This window comes from Trichosurus vulpecula, chromosome 1 (assembly GCF_011100635.1).
Source record: "Trichosurus vulpecula isolate mTriVul1 chromosome 1, mTriVul1.pri, whole genome shotgun sequence".
NCBI classification, from domain to species: domain Eukaryota; kingdom Metazoa; phylum Chordata; class Mammalia; order Diprotodontia; family Phalangeridae; genus Trichosurus; species Trichosurus vulpecula.
In genome coordinates this window covers 257,044,653-257,060,885 of record NC_050573.1, presented here as the reverse complement: position 1 = coordinate 257,060,885, position 16,233 = coordinate 257,044,653, and the positions used below count along the sequence as shown (strand labels likewise).

General features: G+C 37.6%; 1 protein-coding gene across 1 annotated transcript in view; it reads right to left on the bottom strand.

Moving 5' to 3' along the window:
* The window catches only part of ASXL3 (ASXL transcriptional regulator 3), a 229,573-nt gene that overhangs the window by 101,997 nt on the left and 111,343 nt on the right, over positions 1 to 16,233 (bottom strand). The window lies entirely within an intron of this gene.

Genomic DNA, 16,233 nt, shown 5'->3' with positions numbered 1-16,233 from the left:
ATATCTAGGAAACCTTGCACTGTCCTTATTTTCCTATTGTTCCTCAATCTTAAAAATACCAATTCCCAGGTGAAGCAAAGATGGGATAAGGCAAGGACTCTCCTGGGTGCTCCAAAATTCCCCTCTAAACAACATTAAAATAACACCTCAAAATGAATTTTGGAGTGGCAGAACCAACAAAAGAATGGCATGAAACGTCTCAATTTAGGTCAGCAGAAAAGGTCTCACTGGGGTGAGAATGGTGTGTAGTCCAACAGAAGCTATGCCTGGGCAATTCAGAAGCAGGGCTTTGGGGGTTGGGGTGGGTTTGCTGACTGAATCAGCTATGAGGCTTCCAGAGCTCTCACCCCACAGATAGTAATGGGTCAGACAACCAGTCAGAAGGAAATTACATGGGACTCTTAGCTGGCACCAGGAACTCTGTTGCATTGTCTACAAGCAGTTCAGGGTTGTAGTTGCAGGGCAGGGAGGAACACTAGAAGGAACAGAGACACTGGTCAGAGCTTTGGTGTGGAAAAGAGTGCCTGTGGTTGCTCAAAAACCAACACACAAGTGAGAAGAACAGATCTTTTCTGTAGATCACAACACCTTAGAAGAACTGAAAATTTACAGATCCCCAGAACTAGTTCTTAAAGCAGCAGCAAGAAAAACCTGAAGCTTAGGACAGTACCCCCTCAACCCCAGAGAGGAGACCAATTTTAGCATAAAGTTTAAAGTGAAGAAGTGAAAAAATGAGCAACAAACGATACGCATGTGGCCTATGTTGAATTGCTTGACTTCTTAGGGAGGGTGGGAAGGGAAGAGGGGAGAGAATTTGGAACTCAAAGTTTTAAAAACAGACATTCAAAAACAAACAAAAAAAAGTTTTTGCATGCAACTAGAAAATAAGATAGGGAAGAGGAGAGAGAATTTGGAACTCAAAGTTTTAAAAACAGATGTTCAAAAACAAACAAAAAAAAGTTTTTGCATGCAACTAGAAAATAAGATACACAGGCAACGGGGTGTAGAAATTTATCTTGCCCTACAAGAAAGGAAGCGAAAAGGGGATGGGAGGGGAGTGGGGTAACAGAAGGCAGGGCTGACTGGGGAACAGGGCAACCAGAATATACAACATCTTAGAGTGGGAGGGAGGGTAGAAATGGGGAGAAAATTTGTAATTCAAACTCTTGTGAAAATCAATGCTGAAAACTAAATATATTAAATTAAAAATGTTTTTAAAAAAAGAAAAAAAAAGAAAAAATGAGCAACAAACAAACTGAAAAAAGAGAACCTGACTATAGGAAGTTAGTATGATGATAGGGAGGAACAAAAAAAAAAAAAGGTCAAAAGAAGAATATATCAAAATAGCTACACACAAAGCTTAAAAAAATGTAAACTAGTCTCAGGTACAAAAACAACTCCTGTAAGAACTCAAGGAAAAGAAATGGAAGTGATTAAAGAAAATCAGGAAAAAAGAATTAACAGCTTGGTAAAGGAGGGATAAAAAAATACTGAAGAAAAGAATACCTTAAAAAAAAGAATAGGACAAATGATATAAGGGCACAAAAATCCACTAAAGAGAAGAATTCTTTAAAAAGCAAAAGTTGCCAAATGGAAAAGAGGTTAAAAAATTCACTGAAGGAAAGAACTGTTTACAAAGCAGAATTTGCCAAATGAAAAAGGAGGTGCAAAAGCTTGAAGAAAATAATTCCTTAAAAATTAGTATTAGTCAAGTTAATTGGCAAGTTAATTTGGAAGCTAATGATTTCAAGAGATATCAAGAAGCAATGAAACAAAATGAAAAGAATGAAAAAAAATAGAAGAAAATGTAAAATATTTCATCAGAAAAACAACTGATCTGGAAAACACATAAAAGAGAAATAATTTAAAAATTATTGGACTACCTGAAAACCATGATCAAAAAAAGAGCCTGTCAACATCATATTACAAGAAATTGTCAAATAAAAGTACTCTGATATCCTGGAACCAGAGGGTAAAATGGACATTGAAAGAATCCATCAATTACCTCCTAAAAGAGATCACAAAATCAACCCAACCAAGGTTATTATAGCCAAATTCCAAAACTCCCAGGTCAAGGAGAAAATATTATGAGCAGCCAGAAAGAAACAATTCAAATATCATGGAGCCACAGTCAGAATAACACTTAAGCTTTAGCAGCTTCTACATTAAAAGATTGCAGGGTTTGAAATATGATATTCCAAACAGCAAAGACAATAGAAATACAAACAAACATCACCTACCAAGCAAAACTGAGGTAATCTTTCAGGGGGAAAATGGCTATTTAATGAAATAGAAGACATTTAAGTATTCCTGATGAAGACACCAAAGTTGAATTGAAAAAAATATGATTTTCAAATACAAAAATGAAGAGAAACATGAAAAGATAAACAGGAATGAGGAATAATAAGGGATCCAATAAGGTTAAACTGAATATATTCCTATATACTTATAAGTATATAGGATACTTATATACATAAGATACTTATGACTCCTAAGAATTTATCATTATTACGGCAGGCAGAAGTATACCTAGACAAAGCACAGGTGTGAGCTGAGTGTGATAGGATGATATAAAAAAAATTAAGAGGTAAGAAAAATGATTGCACTGGTAAAAGGAGGAAGGTAGAGGTATAATGTGGAAAATTATCTCACGCAAAAAGAGGTATGAAACAGCTTTTACAGTAGAGGGGAAGATGGGGTGAAGGGTAGCAGACAATCCTTGAGCCTTACTGTCATCAGATTGGGCTGAAAGAGGGAATAACATACACAGTAAGTAGGGTACAGAAATGTATCCTATTATGCAGGCAATAGGAGTGAAAAAGGGTAACAGAAGATGGTGGTAAGGCTGAATAGGAAAGTGGTTGTTTGAAGGGAAAAGATTTTTGAGGAGGGACAAGTTGAAAAGGAGAAGGAGAGAAAAGGGGAGGGGATAGAAAGAGTGAGAGAGACAGAGAGACAAAGACAGATAGGGGAAAAATAGGATACAGGGAAATAAACAGGAAACATAAATGTGAATGGGATGAACTCACCCATAAAACTGAAACAGATAGCAAAGTGGATTCAAAATCAAAATTCTACAATACGTTGTATACATGAAAGACACTAGAGTCAGAGACACACACAGAGAAAAGGTAAGAGACTGGAGCAGAATCTATTATGTTTCACCTGAAATAAAAAAAGCAGGGGTAGCAATCATGATCTAAACAAAGAAAAAGCAAAAATAAATCTAATAAAAAGAAATAAGCAGGGAAACTTCATTTTGCTAAAAGGTACTATAGAGAATGAATAGAATACTAAACATATATGCACTGAGATAGCATCCAAAATTTTAAAAGAAAAGTTAACTGAGTTAAAGAAAAAAATAGATAGTTGTATGGGCAATCAAAATGGGCTCTTAGCACTTAGTTCAATCAAGTGCCCTTGAAGAGTTCGGCCTTTATTTCCTTGATTAAATTAGGAGGCCTTAGTGACCTTCTTGCTGCAAGGGAAAGCCTAGTTTACATGGGTTTGAGTGACATGTTTGTGACATCAGAGGCTTTTAGACCATGTGGGTTTAGGTCACATCTTTGTGACAATTTTAGGTCACATGAGTGAGTCACATGTGTGACTCACCCTTGACCCTGAAAAAGATTTAAAACCAGGGGTTGGCTTTCTCTTTTTCAGACCTCTGACCCACAGCAGTGGTGGCGCATGTGAATCTGGGCCAGCCCTTGTTATGTGCTACCAGGTTGAACTTTGATGTTGGTAACTATGAATTGTATTTGGCCTGTCTGTTGATGTTTATAATTTTTTGGATTTGCTGTGAAGTTCAGGGTGCTGGCTTTTCCTCCTGAACTAAGTGAATGGTATTTGTATGCTGAATTAAACTAAGCTTCTTAACCCCTTAAAGTTGCTTTCCTTAGTAAAGCAGATCAAAAGAACCTGGGTTTTTAGATTTATCTGGCCTCAAATTGCCCCTTTCAGAACTAGATAAATCTAAAAATCCAGAAATAAGAATCAAATTTTAGAAAAGTTAGATATACCTCTGGAGAAAATCATATGCAAATAGAGGGGAATATATCTTTTGCATGGCAACTGCGTAAACACTGATGATGTATTAGGGCATAAAAACCTCATAACAAAAAGCTTCAGAAATATTAAATGCATCTTTTTGAGATCATAATGCAATAAAAATTACATTCAATAAAGAGGTGTGGAAATATATATTGAAAAACAATTGGAAATTAAATAATCTAGTCCTAAACAAAGAGTGGGTGAAAGCATGAATCTGGAAACAATCCGAAATGTTATTGAAGAGCATGACAACAAAGAGACAACATACCAAAATTTATGGGAAGCCACCAAAGCAGTACGTAGGGGAAAAGTCATTATCTCTAAACACTTACAACAACAAAATAGAAAAAGAGTAGATCGATAGATTGGGCATGCAAGTAAAAAATATTAGAAAAAGAATGAACTAAAACTCTCCAATTAAATATCAAATTGGGAATCATGAAAATCAAAGGAGAGATTAATAAAACTGAAATTAAGAAAAACATTGAACTAATAAAACTAGGAGATGGTTTTATGAAAATCAATAAAATAGATAAAACATTGGTTAATTAGATTTAAGAAAACCAAATTACCAGTATCAAAAATGAAAAGTGTGAATGAACCACCAATGAAGATGAAATTTAAGAAATTATTAGGAGCAATTCTGCACAATTATATGCCAATAAATCTGGCAATGTAAGGAAATGGAAGAAAATTTACACTATAACCATGTGAGATTTATACCAGCAATGCAGGGCTGGTTCATCATTAGGAAACTATCAGCATAACTGACCATATAATTAACAAAACCAACAAGAACTACATGATTATCTAAATAAATGCAGAAAAAGCTTTTGACAAAAGCAGTATTACCCAAAAAATTGTAGTTACAGTAATAAGAGAAGAAAAATAAATTGAAGGACGTGGAATAGACAGTGAGGAAACAAAATTATCACTCTTTGCAGATGATACGATGGTATGCTTGGAGAATCCTAGAAAATCAACTAAAAATTAGTTGAAATAACAACTTTAGCAAAGTTGAAAAATATAAAATAAACCCACAGAAATCTCAACATTTCGATATATTATCAACAAAGTCCAACATTAAGAGATAGAAAAATTCCATTTTAAAAACTGTACATAATATGAAATATTTGAGAATCTACATGCCAAGACAAACTCAGGAATCTTATGAGCAAAAGTACAAAATACTTTTCACAGAAATAAAGTCAGATTTAAACAACTGGAGAAATATTAATTTCTCATGGCAGGAAGAACCAATATAATAAAAATGAAAATTCTGCCAATATTAATTTTCTTATTCAGTGCCCTACCAATCAAACTAAAAAAAACATTATTTTAGAGAGCTAGAAAAAATAATAAGAAAATTCAACTGGAAGAACAAGAGGTCAAGAATATCAAGGGTGGGTGGTGTGGGGCCAAGATGGTGGCTGGAAAACAGGGACTCGCTTAAGCTCTCCCCCAAATCCCTCCAAACACCAGTAAGAAATGGCTCTGAACAAATTCTAGAGCTGCAGAACCCACAAAATAGCAGAGGGAAGCCAGTCTCCAGCCCAGCCTGGATGGTCGCTGGAAAGGGTCTATCACATGGTATTGGGAGCAGAACGCAGTCCAGAGTGGACAGCCCCAGGACAGACCAGACCAGGAGTCAACCAGCTGGATCAGGCCTAAGGGCCATGAATCATTGATCTCTGGCAGTTACCAGACTTCTCAACCGACAAACACCAAAGACCAAGTAGCAGGTTAGTGGGTAAACTGCTAGATAGGGTTAGAGAGCAGTCTGGCCCCAGCACTGGGGGTGGCGGAGGTGGTGCGGCAGTGGAGCTCCAGCCTCAGCTGCTTCCAGAGTCCCTGGCTCTCACAGCGGGAAGAATCAAGTGGCGGACCAGAGTGGGCATGCAGAGCTTACTTTGCCCTGCTTGGATCTGGGTCACAATCTTGGTTGGCAGTTCTTGCAGGAGGAGGAGCAGTGCTGTGGCAGAGCTTGCTGTGACAATGGAGTAGAAGTAGCTCTGAAAACAGCAGGGAAGCCCCTCAAGCTTGGGACAAAGTACTCTCTACTCTACAAGCAGTCATACCCTGACAAAAAGCTCAAAGGTCAAGTAGTTGGCTGGGAACATAGTCAGGCAGCAAAAAAGGATGCAGACTGAGACTCAGACTCTAAAATCTTTTTTTGGTGACAAAGAAGATCAAAACATACAGCAAGAAGAAGTCAACAAAGTCAAAGAGCCTACATCAAAAGCCTCCAAGAAAAATATGAATTGGTCTCAGGCCATGGAAGAGCTCAAAAAGGACTTGGAAAAGCAAGTAAGAGAAATGAAAGAATAATTGGGAAGACACATGAGAGTGATGCAAGAAAATCATGAAAAACAAGTCAATGACTTGCTAAAGGAGACTCAAAAAAATACTGAAGGTTGGAGTCAGGAGGACCTGAGTTCAAATCCAGTCTCAGACACTTGACACGTGTACTAGCTGTGTGACCCTGGGCAAGTTACTTAACCCCAATTGCCTTGCCAAAAAAAAAAAAACCCATAAAAAAATACTGAAGGAATTCACACCTTAAAAAGTAAACTCAAATGGCAAAAGAGCTCCAAAAAGCCAATGAGGAGAAGAATGCCTTGAAAGGCAGAATTAGACAAATGGAAAAGGCAGTCCAAAAGACCACTGAAGAAAATACTACCTTAAAAATTACATTGGAGCAAGTAGAAGCTAGTGGCTTTATGAGAAATCAAGATATTGTAAAACAGAACCAAAGGAATGAAAAAATGGAAGACAATGTGAAATATCTCATTGGAAAACCAATGACCTGGAAAACAGATCCAGGAGAGATAATTTAAAAATTACTGGACTACTTGAAAGCCATGATTAAAAAAAAAAAAAGCCTAGATATCATCTTTCAAGAAATTATCAAGGAAAACTGCCCTGATATTCTGATAAAATAGAAATTGAAAGAATCCACCAATCACCTCCTGAAAAAGATCCCAAAAAGAAAACTCCTAGGAATATTGTCACCAAATTCAAGGTGAAAATACTGCAAGCATCCAGAAAGAAACAATTTGAGTATTGTGAAAACACAATCAGGATAACACAAGATCTAGCAACTTCTACATTAAGGGATGGAAGGCCTTGGAATATGATCTTCCAGAGGTCAATGGAGCTTATATATGGACCATATATAACAGCTGTTAATAGGGTGACTTAGTGTGAACTTTGAGAATAGACTTAGACACATACCATTATATTTGGCCAGTGTTTAACATGACCATGCAGCTATTTAAAATTTTTAAAAGGGAGCATATCTACTGAGGCTGCTGAAATTTCAAATGCAACACAGAAGTGCTTAAGAAATCAGGCAATTACCGAGAATCTAAGCAAAATTCTGCTAGTCTAGCTTTTCTTTAAAATGAATTTTAAGTAGGAATCTGATTATTAATCAACCAAATGCAGTTTGTATATTTAGGGCAAGATTCTCCCAGTACCTAAACTATTCTTTTGTTATAAAATGACAAATAAAAAAAGGAATTTATAACTCTTGTAGGGCCAGTAGTCAGTCAGCTTTTAGTAAATGACTGGCATGTAGCTAACAATCAAAAAAATAACTTAGGCATGGAACAAATCTTGCTTATTATATAAATATATAAGTTCATATAATAATAGTAGTAATGATAACAATAATAGCATTTATATAGCCCTTTAAGGTTTGTGAAGCATTTTACACATTAGCTCCTTTAGTCCTCAAAACAAGTAGATGCTATTTCCACTTTAGAAATGCATTTATATACACATATATGTTCTATATTAAAATTGGAATAATTCTTTACAACTCGTAAATTCTGAATGATGAGAGTACAAAATTAAAATATTAAATCAAATCAATGTATCTAAAAAAAATGAGGAACAAGGATACAGTAGGCTGGATCTTATGATTATTAAATTTATCCTTTAAGACTATGGAAGACACCCCTTTGGAAAATCTATTTATCTATTAAATCTACAATTCTGCCATCCAGGCTAAACACCAGCAGAATTTTCTCTTTACTCACATTTGCATTTCTCAATATTTATCTAGGCACAATACAGAAGTATTGTGTTATAATTGTTCTTGTTAAGTCAGTTTGGAACACAGAACACACTTGCCAATTCACTCAATGTTATAAATGTTGTATAAGTTCCCAAGTTAACCCAAGGAAGTATACTTAACCTGTATCATAGCTGAAGTTTGTAGAGAAAAATACAGTTATAATACTAGTGATAAAAAACCAAACAATTGAATGAGACTTTAGGTTTGTTTTTCCCTTTAAATGATAGTACCTGAGAAAAAGCAGCTTTAATTAAGAGGAGAATTAAAAGGTAAATAGAAATAGTATGGAAATACAGATGGGAACTTCTTGGCACTTTCCTCGGCTTTATGGAGTGATAATACTGGGTCTTACTATATCTAATTTCACTTAAAAACCTATAGCTTTCCTTTTTCTTGATTGAAGCATATCTTTAGCACTTTTATACCTATCTCTCTATGAGACCATAAACTCCTTAAAGGCAGGTACCCTTTCACTTCTCATTGTATTCCTAACACTTAAAACAATGCCTGGTACGTAATAGGAGCTTAAGGTTTTCTAACTGATAATTTTTGTAAAGTGCTTTCCACATCTTTGGTTTGGTTGTTTTTGTTTGGGGGTTTTTTTGGGTGGGGGAGAGAGGAGAAGGCAGGGCAATTGGGGTTAAGTGACTTGCCCAAGCTCACACAGCTATTGTGTCAAGTGTCTGAGGCCACATTTGAACTCAGGTCCTCCTGATCCCAGGGCTGCCCCATGCTCTCCATATCTTAAAGATATGTACACAAATGCACATATAGATGTATATATGCATATTTCTCATAGTTATTATTATATTTTGTAAGACAGCTTCATTTAATTGAGTCAAGAGACTTCGGTTTTCTAGTTCTTGCATTCATCACCTGTGTGATTTTGGGCAAGCTCCTTAACCTTTTATTATATGAGACACTTTTAAAGTCGAATGTTCCTAAATTGTGAAGTATTTTATTTATGTTAGTATTTAGCCAAAACTAACAAATCTCCAATAATCTGACAGTTATACTAATATTATGATTATATGTAAGTAATAAATAAATTTATAACAAAAAAAAAACAATATCTCTTATAGCCCTATAGGGATACTACATTACCTTTCAAATTATACACGACCTTAGGATTATGACCTTCAAGGCCTTCTAGCCACTATAAAACCTACATCCGTTCCTTCTATGTGCTCTTGATAAAATCTACTCTATAATTATTTATTCAAATGAAATTACCATGTTGCCTCGCCCTTCTTTCCTCCTACCTCTGAGTTTTTACCCAAACAGACCCTGACAAATGAAAAAAAAAAATGATGTTCTCAATTCTTCAGATCTTCACATTACAGACCTTTTCCTTCATCAGGGCCTACATCTCTAAAACATCAGGTATATATTATATCCTATCAAACTGTCATCCAGTGCGAGGCACCAGGATTTTTATGTTCCCTGACTACTGATACAACCTATACCCTATCAAGCTGCCTCAAGTTCAATGAACAAACTTTATACATCATCTTATTACTTACAGGTTACTGTCCAATCCAATATCTGGTGTGACATATAATTTGACAACATTAACTTACAAATGGGTCATATGCCCTGTGAGTGCTCAAGTACTGACTGAATTACATTGTAAGCCATCTTTGAAATGTAAAATTCCTTTTGTTTAACCAACAGGAGTAAGGATGGAATATTCTGGATCTCAGCATATCTGGTTAATGTTAATGAGAAATAGTCATTTGAATTTCTTGCCCTCTTTTGGAAGTGTAAGCAAATGCATCCTACAAAAGTCTGCTTATTGTCAGGCATAGAAGATTACATAAAGAGTCAATCAGTAGAACAACATTTTGACACCCTAGCCCGACCCCCACCTCAGCAAGTAAGATATCTTTGTTGTTGTTGAGTCATTTTGAGCTGTGTCCAAACCTTTGTGATGCCATTTTTGGGTTTGCTTGGCAAAGATACTGGGGTGGTTTTTCATTTCCTTTTCCAGCTCATTTTACAGATGAGGAACTGAGGCAAACAGAGCTAAGTGACTTGCCCAAGGTCACACAGGTAATAAGTATCTAAGGCCAAATTTCAGCTCAAGGAGATGAGTATTCCTGACTTCAGGCCAGATACTCTAGCCACTGTACCAACTAAGTGCGGCCCTGTAACACATGTAGGTTCCATCTATTTTCAATGAGCTCAACACCAAAATGGAAATTACAAAGATCATTTCACAATCTATCATGGGCCACACTTCTTTCCATGACAGATAGCTCTGAAGCTAGGTAAGGTTCATTTCTAGATTTTATGGGGCCACTCCACAGAAAGAATTACAGAGCCAGATTTAAAATGAACTAGAGGAGACATTCCTCTGCAAGGCTGACAGTAACGTGAATCCCAAGGAGCAATGGAAAACTGATTTTGGTGTTTGCACTTTGAAGAGTGCCTTGCACAAAGCAGGGCCTTCATAAATGTCTGTTCAGTTGAAGTGCCTCAGTTTTCAGCAAATATAAGCATACAGAATTAAGGAACAAAAAATGTACCCAAATAAAGAGCTCTGAAAGAGTAAATATAATGAGGCCTGGGCTGTGAAGGATACAAAAATGACCAATACATAATCCCTGTTCTGGGGTGGTGAAGGGGTTTAGAGTTTAGCGCAATGGCACACAATTTTTTAAAAGACATAACTTTTATGTAAACAAATACACTTGGTATATCGTATATAACGAAATAACATTATAGACATTACCACAATGGAAAAAGCAGATCAGAACTATTGCTTCTTGCCTCTTTGTCATGTTACCTTCCAAAACATAATGTGAATAATAATCTCCATTACATTAACAAAACTTGTTATTTCTTATTTTTTACAATTGCAAATAACTGAATAAAAACAAATACTTAAAAAAACCAAAACGAATAGCAGATTGACTCAGTTGGATCACAAATAGATTTACAACATACATCATCATACATTTGTGAAAATCATGTGGCAATTACCATAAATCATTAAAGTGTATTATATATCAATATTAGCAAAGTAAATTCTATGATGTTATATTCTTGATTACAATACTTTTCTCACTTAATTATAAACAATTATTCTATTTTTAATCTTCCAAACAATAGCCAAGATGAGTCATGTTGCTCATTTAAAAATCTCTAAGTTATATGCCGTTTATTAAGTACTTACTATGGATCAAATTTTCAGCTAACTCCAGTCTGCATCTGCTGCTCTGCCTAGTTTCCCTCCATGAAACAAGATGCCCTTCCCAGGTTAAGCTCATTACTTCTAAACTCACCACCATCCTGCTAACTCAAACCTTGATTGATATCACATCCCTCAGTGTCCTCTCCCTCTAATTGAAGGTCTGGAGGGTGAAATACTAAACTCCTCCCAATGCTTTCCTTTCTAAAAGGCAGAAACTGGACTTTTTCTAATCACTTCACTCTGCCTCTGCTGCTCTGCCTGGTTTCAGCTCCAAAGGATAAGATACCCACCCCACCACCTGGTGCCCCCTAATTATTCCCCCTGCCTCAAACACGAACTATCAAGAATATAAACAGGATAAATCGGGTGGGAGGAGTGCTGTCTCAGAGGGAAGGAACTAAGATTAAGAAGGACTAGGAAAGGCTTCCTGTAGAAGGTAGGACTTTAACTGAGACTTGAAGAAAGCCAAGACCTAGAGATGAAGACAAAAAGCATTCCAGTAATGAAGAATGGTCAGTGAAAAGTGGGAAGACAGAAATGTCTTTATGTGAGAAACAGCCAGGAAGCCAGTGTCACTGGATCACACAGAACATGAAAAGGAGTAAGGTGTGAAAAGACGGGAAAGGTAGGAAAGGGCCAGGTTATAAAGGACAAAACAAAGCAGAGCAAAAAGGCAAAACAAAAGATTTTATATTTGAACCTGAAGATAATAGGGAATCATTGGAGTTTATTGAATAGGGTGTAACATGGTCACATATGTGCTTTAGGAAGATCAATTTGATAGCTGAGTGGAAGACAGACTGGAATGAAGAAAGATATGAGGCAGGGAGACCAATCAACAGGTTACTGCAATAGTCCAAGTGTAAGGTGATAATGGCTTGCGCTAGAGTGGTTGCAGTGGGGTACACAGAAGAGATGCCATGAAAATAAAATAGAAGAATTTGACAACCAACTGAAAATGGGGGAAGGGGGGGAAGAAAGAGTGAAGAATAAAGGATGATTTGGATGATGGCAATGCCCTTGACAGTAAAATGGAAGTTAGGAAGAAGAAAAGGTTTGGGGGAAAAGCGAATGAGTTCAGTTTTGGACAAGCTAAGTTAAGATGTCTACAAGATATCCAACTCAAAATGAGTAGTTATGAGCAATTAGAGATACAAGACCCAAGGTCAGGAGAGAGATAGAGCTGTACAAGTACATCTGAGAATTACCTGTATAGAAATGATAATTGAAATTATGAGAGCTGTTATCACCAAGTGATCTCTCTCAGGTATAGAGGGAGAAAAGAAGAGGGCCCAGGACAGAGGCTTGAAGGACACCGTTAGCTGGCATGACATGGATGAAGATCCAGCAAAGGATACAGAGAAATCCAAAAGCCAGGAGGAGAAAAAGGTAAAGTTGAATCATGAAAACAGAGTATCAGAGAGGAGAAGCTGATTGATAATGTCAAAGGCTCGAAAAAGCTGAAGATGAAGACTGAGAAAAATCCATTAGATTTGGCAATTAAGAGATCATTAGTAATTCTGGAGAGTGCAGTTTTGATTGAATGATGAGGTCAGAAGCCAGACCGTAGAGAGTTAATTAGAAGTTTTGTTACCTGGCAGAGCCAAGATGGTGGCTGGAAAGCAGGGACTAGCATGAGCTCCCCACCAAGTCCCTCCAAAAACCTATAAAAAATGGCTCTGAACCAATTCTAGAACTGCAGAACCCACAAAATAGTAGAGGGAAGCGGGGAAACTGCCCAGGACAGCCTGGATGGTTACTGGGTGAGGTGCATCACACAGGAAGCTGGGATCAGAGCGGAGCAGAGCCCAGCGGGGGCCGCGCGGACCAGCCAGACCAGCAGCTGGGCGGAGTGGGCCCTAGCGCCCTGAATCGTTGAGCTGTGGCAGTTGCCAGACTTCTCAAACCACAAACACCAAACACAATAGAGAAGAACTGCAGAACCCACAAAATAGCAAAGAGAAGCAGGGATCCAGCCCATGACAGCCTGGATGGTTAATGGGTGAGGTGTATCATGCACGGAGCTGGAAGCTGGGAGCAGAGTGGAGCACAGCCTGGCGAGGGGCGCATGGACCAACCAGACCAGGAGCCAGGCAGAGTGTGCCCTGAATCAGTGAGCTGCAGCAGTTACCAGACTTCTCAACCCACAAACACCAAAGACAACAGAGAAGGTTAGTGTGAAAAGCTGCTGGGGACAGGGTGATAAGAGTTCATGGTTCAGCCACCGCCCCAGGGGCAGAGGAGGTGGGGCAGCTACAGAACAACAGCTGCAGTTGCTTCCAGCCCCAGGCCCACCTGGTGGGAGGAATTAAGTGGCTGATCAAAGCAGGAGTGCAGAGCCTGCTGAAGATCTAAGTCCAGTCTGGGTTGGGGGTTTTTGGGAAAGGAGGAGTGCTGGTGTGGGTGGCAAAGCTGGCTGTAATAGCTCTGAAGTCAATAGCGCATCCCTCCAAGTTTGGAACAAAGTACTCTTTACTCTACAAGCAGTCATACCCCACTGAAAAACTCAAGGGTCAAGTAAATAGGCTGGGAACATGGCCAGGCAGCGAAAACCCACCCAGATTCAGTCTCAGACTTTGGAATCTTTCTTTGGTGACGAAGAAGACCAAAACATACAGCCAGAAAAAGTCAACAAAGTCAAAGAGCCTACAACAAAAGCCTCCAAGAAAAACATGAACTGGTCTCAGGCCATGGAAGAGCTCAAAAAGGATTTGGAAAAGCAAGTTAGAGAAGTAGAGGAAAAATTGGGAAGAGAAATGAGAAGGATGCAAGAAAACCATGAAAAACAAGTCAATGACTTGCTAAAGGAGACCCCCAAAAAATACTGAAAAGTATACTGAAGAAAACAACACCTTAAAAAATAGACTAACTCAAATGGCAAAAGAGCTCGAAAAAGCCAATGAGGAGAAGAATGCCTTGAAAGGCAGAATTAGCCAAATGGAAAAGGAGGTCCAAAAGACCACTGAAGAAAATACTACCTTAAAAATTACATTGGAGCAAGTGGAAGCTAGTGACTTGATGAGAAATCAAGACAGAACCAAAGGAATGAAAAAATGGAAGACAATGTCAAATATCTCATTGGAAAAAACACTGACCTGGAAAATAGAACCAGGAGAGATCATTTAAAAATTATTGGACTACCTGAAAGCCATGATCAAAAAAAGAGCCTAGATATCATCTTTCAAGAAATTATCAAGGAGAACTGCCCTGATATTCTAGAGCCACAGGGCAAAATAGAAATTGAAAGAATCCACCGATGGCCTCCTCAAATAGATCCCAAAAAGAAATCTCCTAGCAATATTGTCACCAAATTCCAGAGCTCCCAGATCAAGGAGAAAATACTGCAAGCACCCAGAAAGAAACAATTTGAGTATTGTGGAAACCCAATCAGAATAACCCAAGATCTGACAGCTTCTACATTAAGAGATAGAAGGGTTTGGAATACGATATTCCGGAGGTCAATGGAGCTAGGATTAAAACCTAGAATCACCTACCCAGCAAAACTGAGTATCATGATCCAAGGCAGAATATGGACTTTTAATAAAATAGAGGACTTTCAAGCTTTCTCAGTGAAAAGACCAGAGCTGAATAGAAAATCTGACTTTCAAACACAAGAATCAAGATAAGCATGAAAAAGTAATCAAGAAAAAGAACAAGAAAAAGAAACTGCAAGGGACTTACTAAAGTTGAACTGTTTTGTTTTCATTCCTACATGGAAAGATGACATGTATGATTCATGAGACCTCAGTATTAGGGTAGCTGAAGGGAATATGCATATATATATATATATATGTACATGTACATGTATATGTATATATATATGTATGTGTGTGTGTGTGTGTGTGTATATATATATATATAAGTGAAAGGGTATGTATGTATATGTGTATGTGTATTTTATATATATATATATATATATATATATATATATATATATTTATACACACACACACACACACAAAGAGAGAGAGAGCAGACACAGGGTGAGTTGAAGATGAAGGGAAGATATCTAAAAGAAATAAAATGAAATTAAGGGATGAGAGAGGAATATATTGAGAGAGGGAGATAGGGAGAGATAGAATGGGGTGGATTATCTCGCATAAGGGTGGCAAGAGGAAGTAGTTCTGTGGGAGAAGGGGAGAGGGCAGGTGAGGGGGGAATAAGTGAATCTTGCGCTCATCAAATTTGGCCTGAGGAGGGAAGACCATACATACTCAATTGGGTATCTTACCCCACAGGAAAGAAGAGGGAAGAAGATAAAAAAGGGGGGGAAGATGGAGGGGAGGGCAGATGGGGGTGGAGGTAATCAAAAACAAACACTTTTGAAAGGGGACAGGGTCAAGGGAGAAAATTCAATAAAGGGGAATGGGTCGGGAAGGAGCAAAATATAGTTAGTCTTTCACAACATGAGTATTGTGGAAGGATTATACATAATGATACACATGTGGCCTATGTTGAATTGCTTGACTTCTTAGGGAGGGTGGGTGGGAAGGGAAGAGGGAAGAGAATTTGGAACTCAAAGTTTTAAAAACAGATGTTCAAAAACAAAAAAAAAGTTTTTGCATGCAACTAGAAAATAAGATACACAGGCAATGGGATGTAGAAATTTATCTTGCCCTACAAGAAAGGAAGGGAAAAGGGGATGGGAGCGGAGTGGGGTGACAGAAAGGAGGGTTGACTGGGGAACAGGGCAACCAGAATATATGCCATCTTGGAGTGGGGGGGAGGGTAGAAATGGGGAGAAAATTTGTAATTCAAACTCTTGTGAAAATCAATGCTGAAAACTAAATATATTAAATAAATTAAATAAAGTAAAAAAAATAAAAAACCAAAAGAAAAACAACAACAACAACAAAAAACAAACAAAAAAAGAAGTTTTTTTACCTATGGGACTGGCATTTCA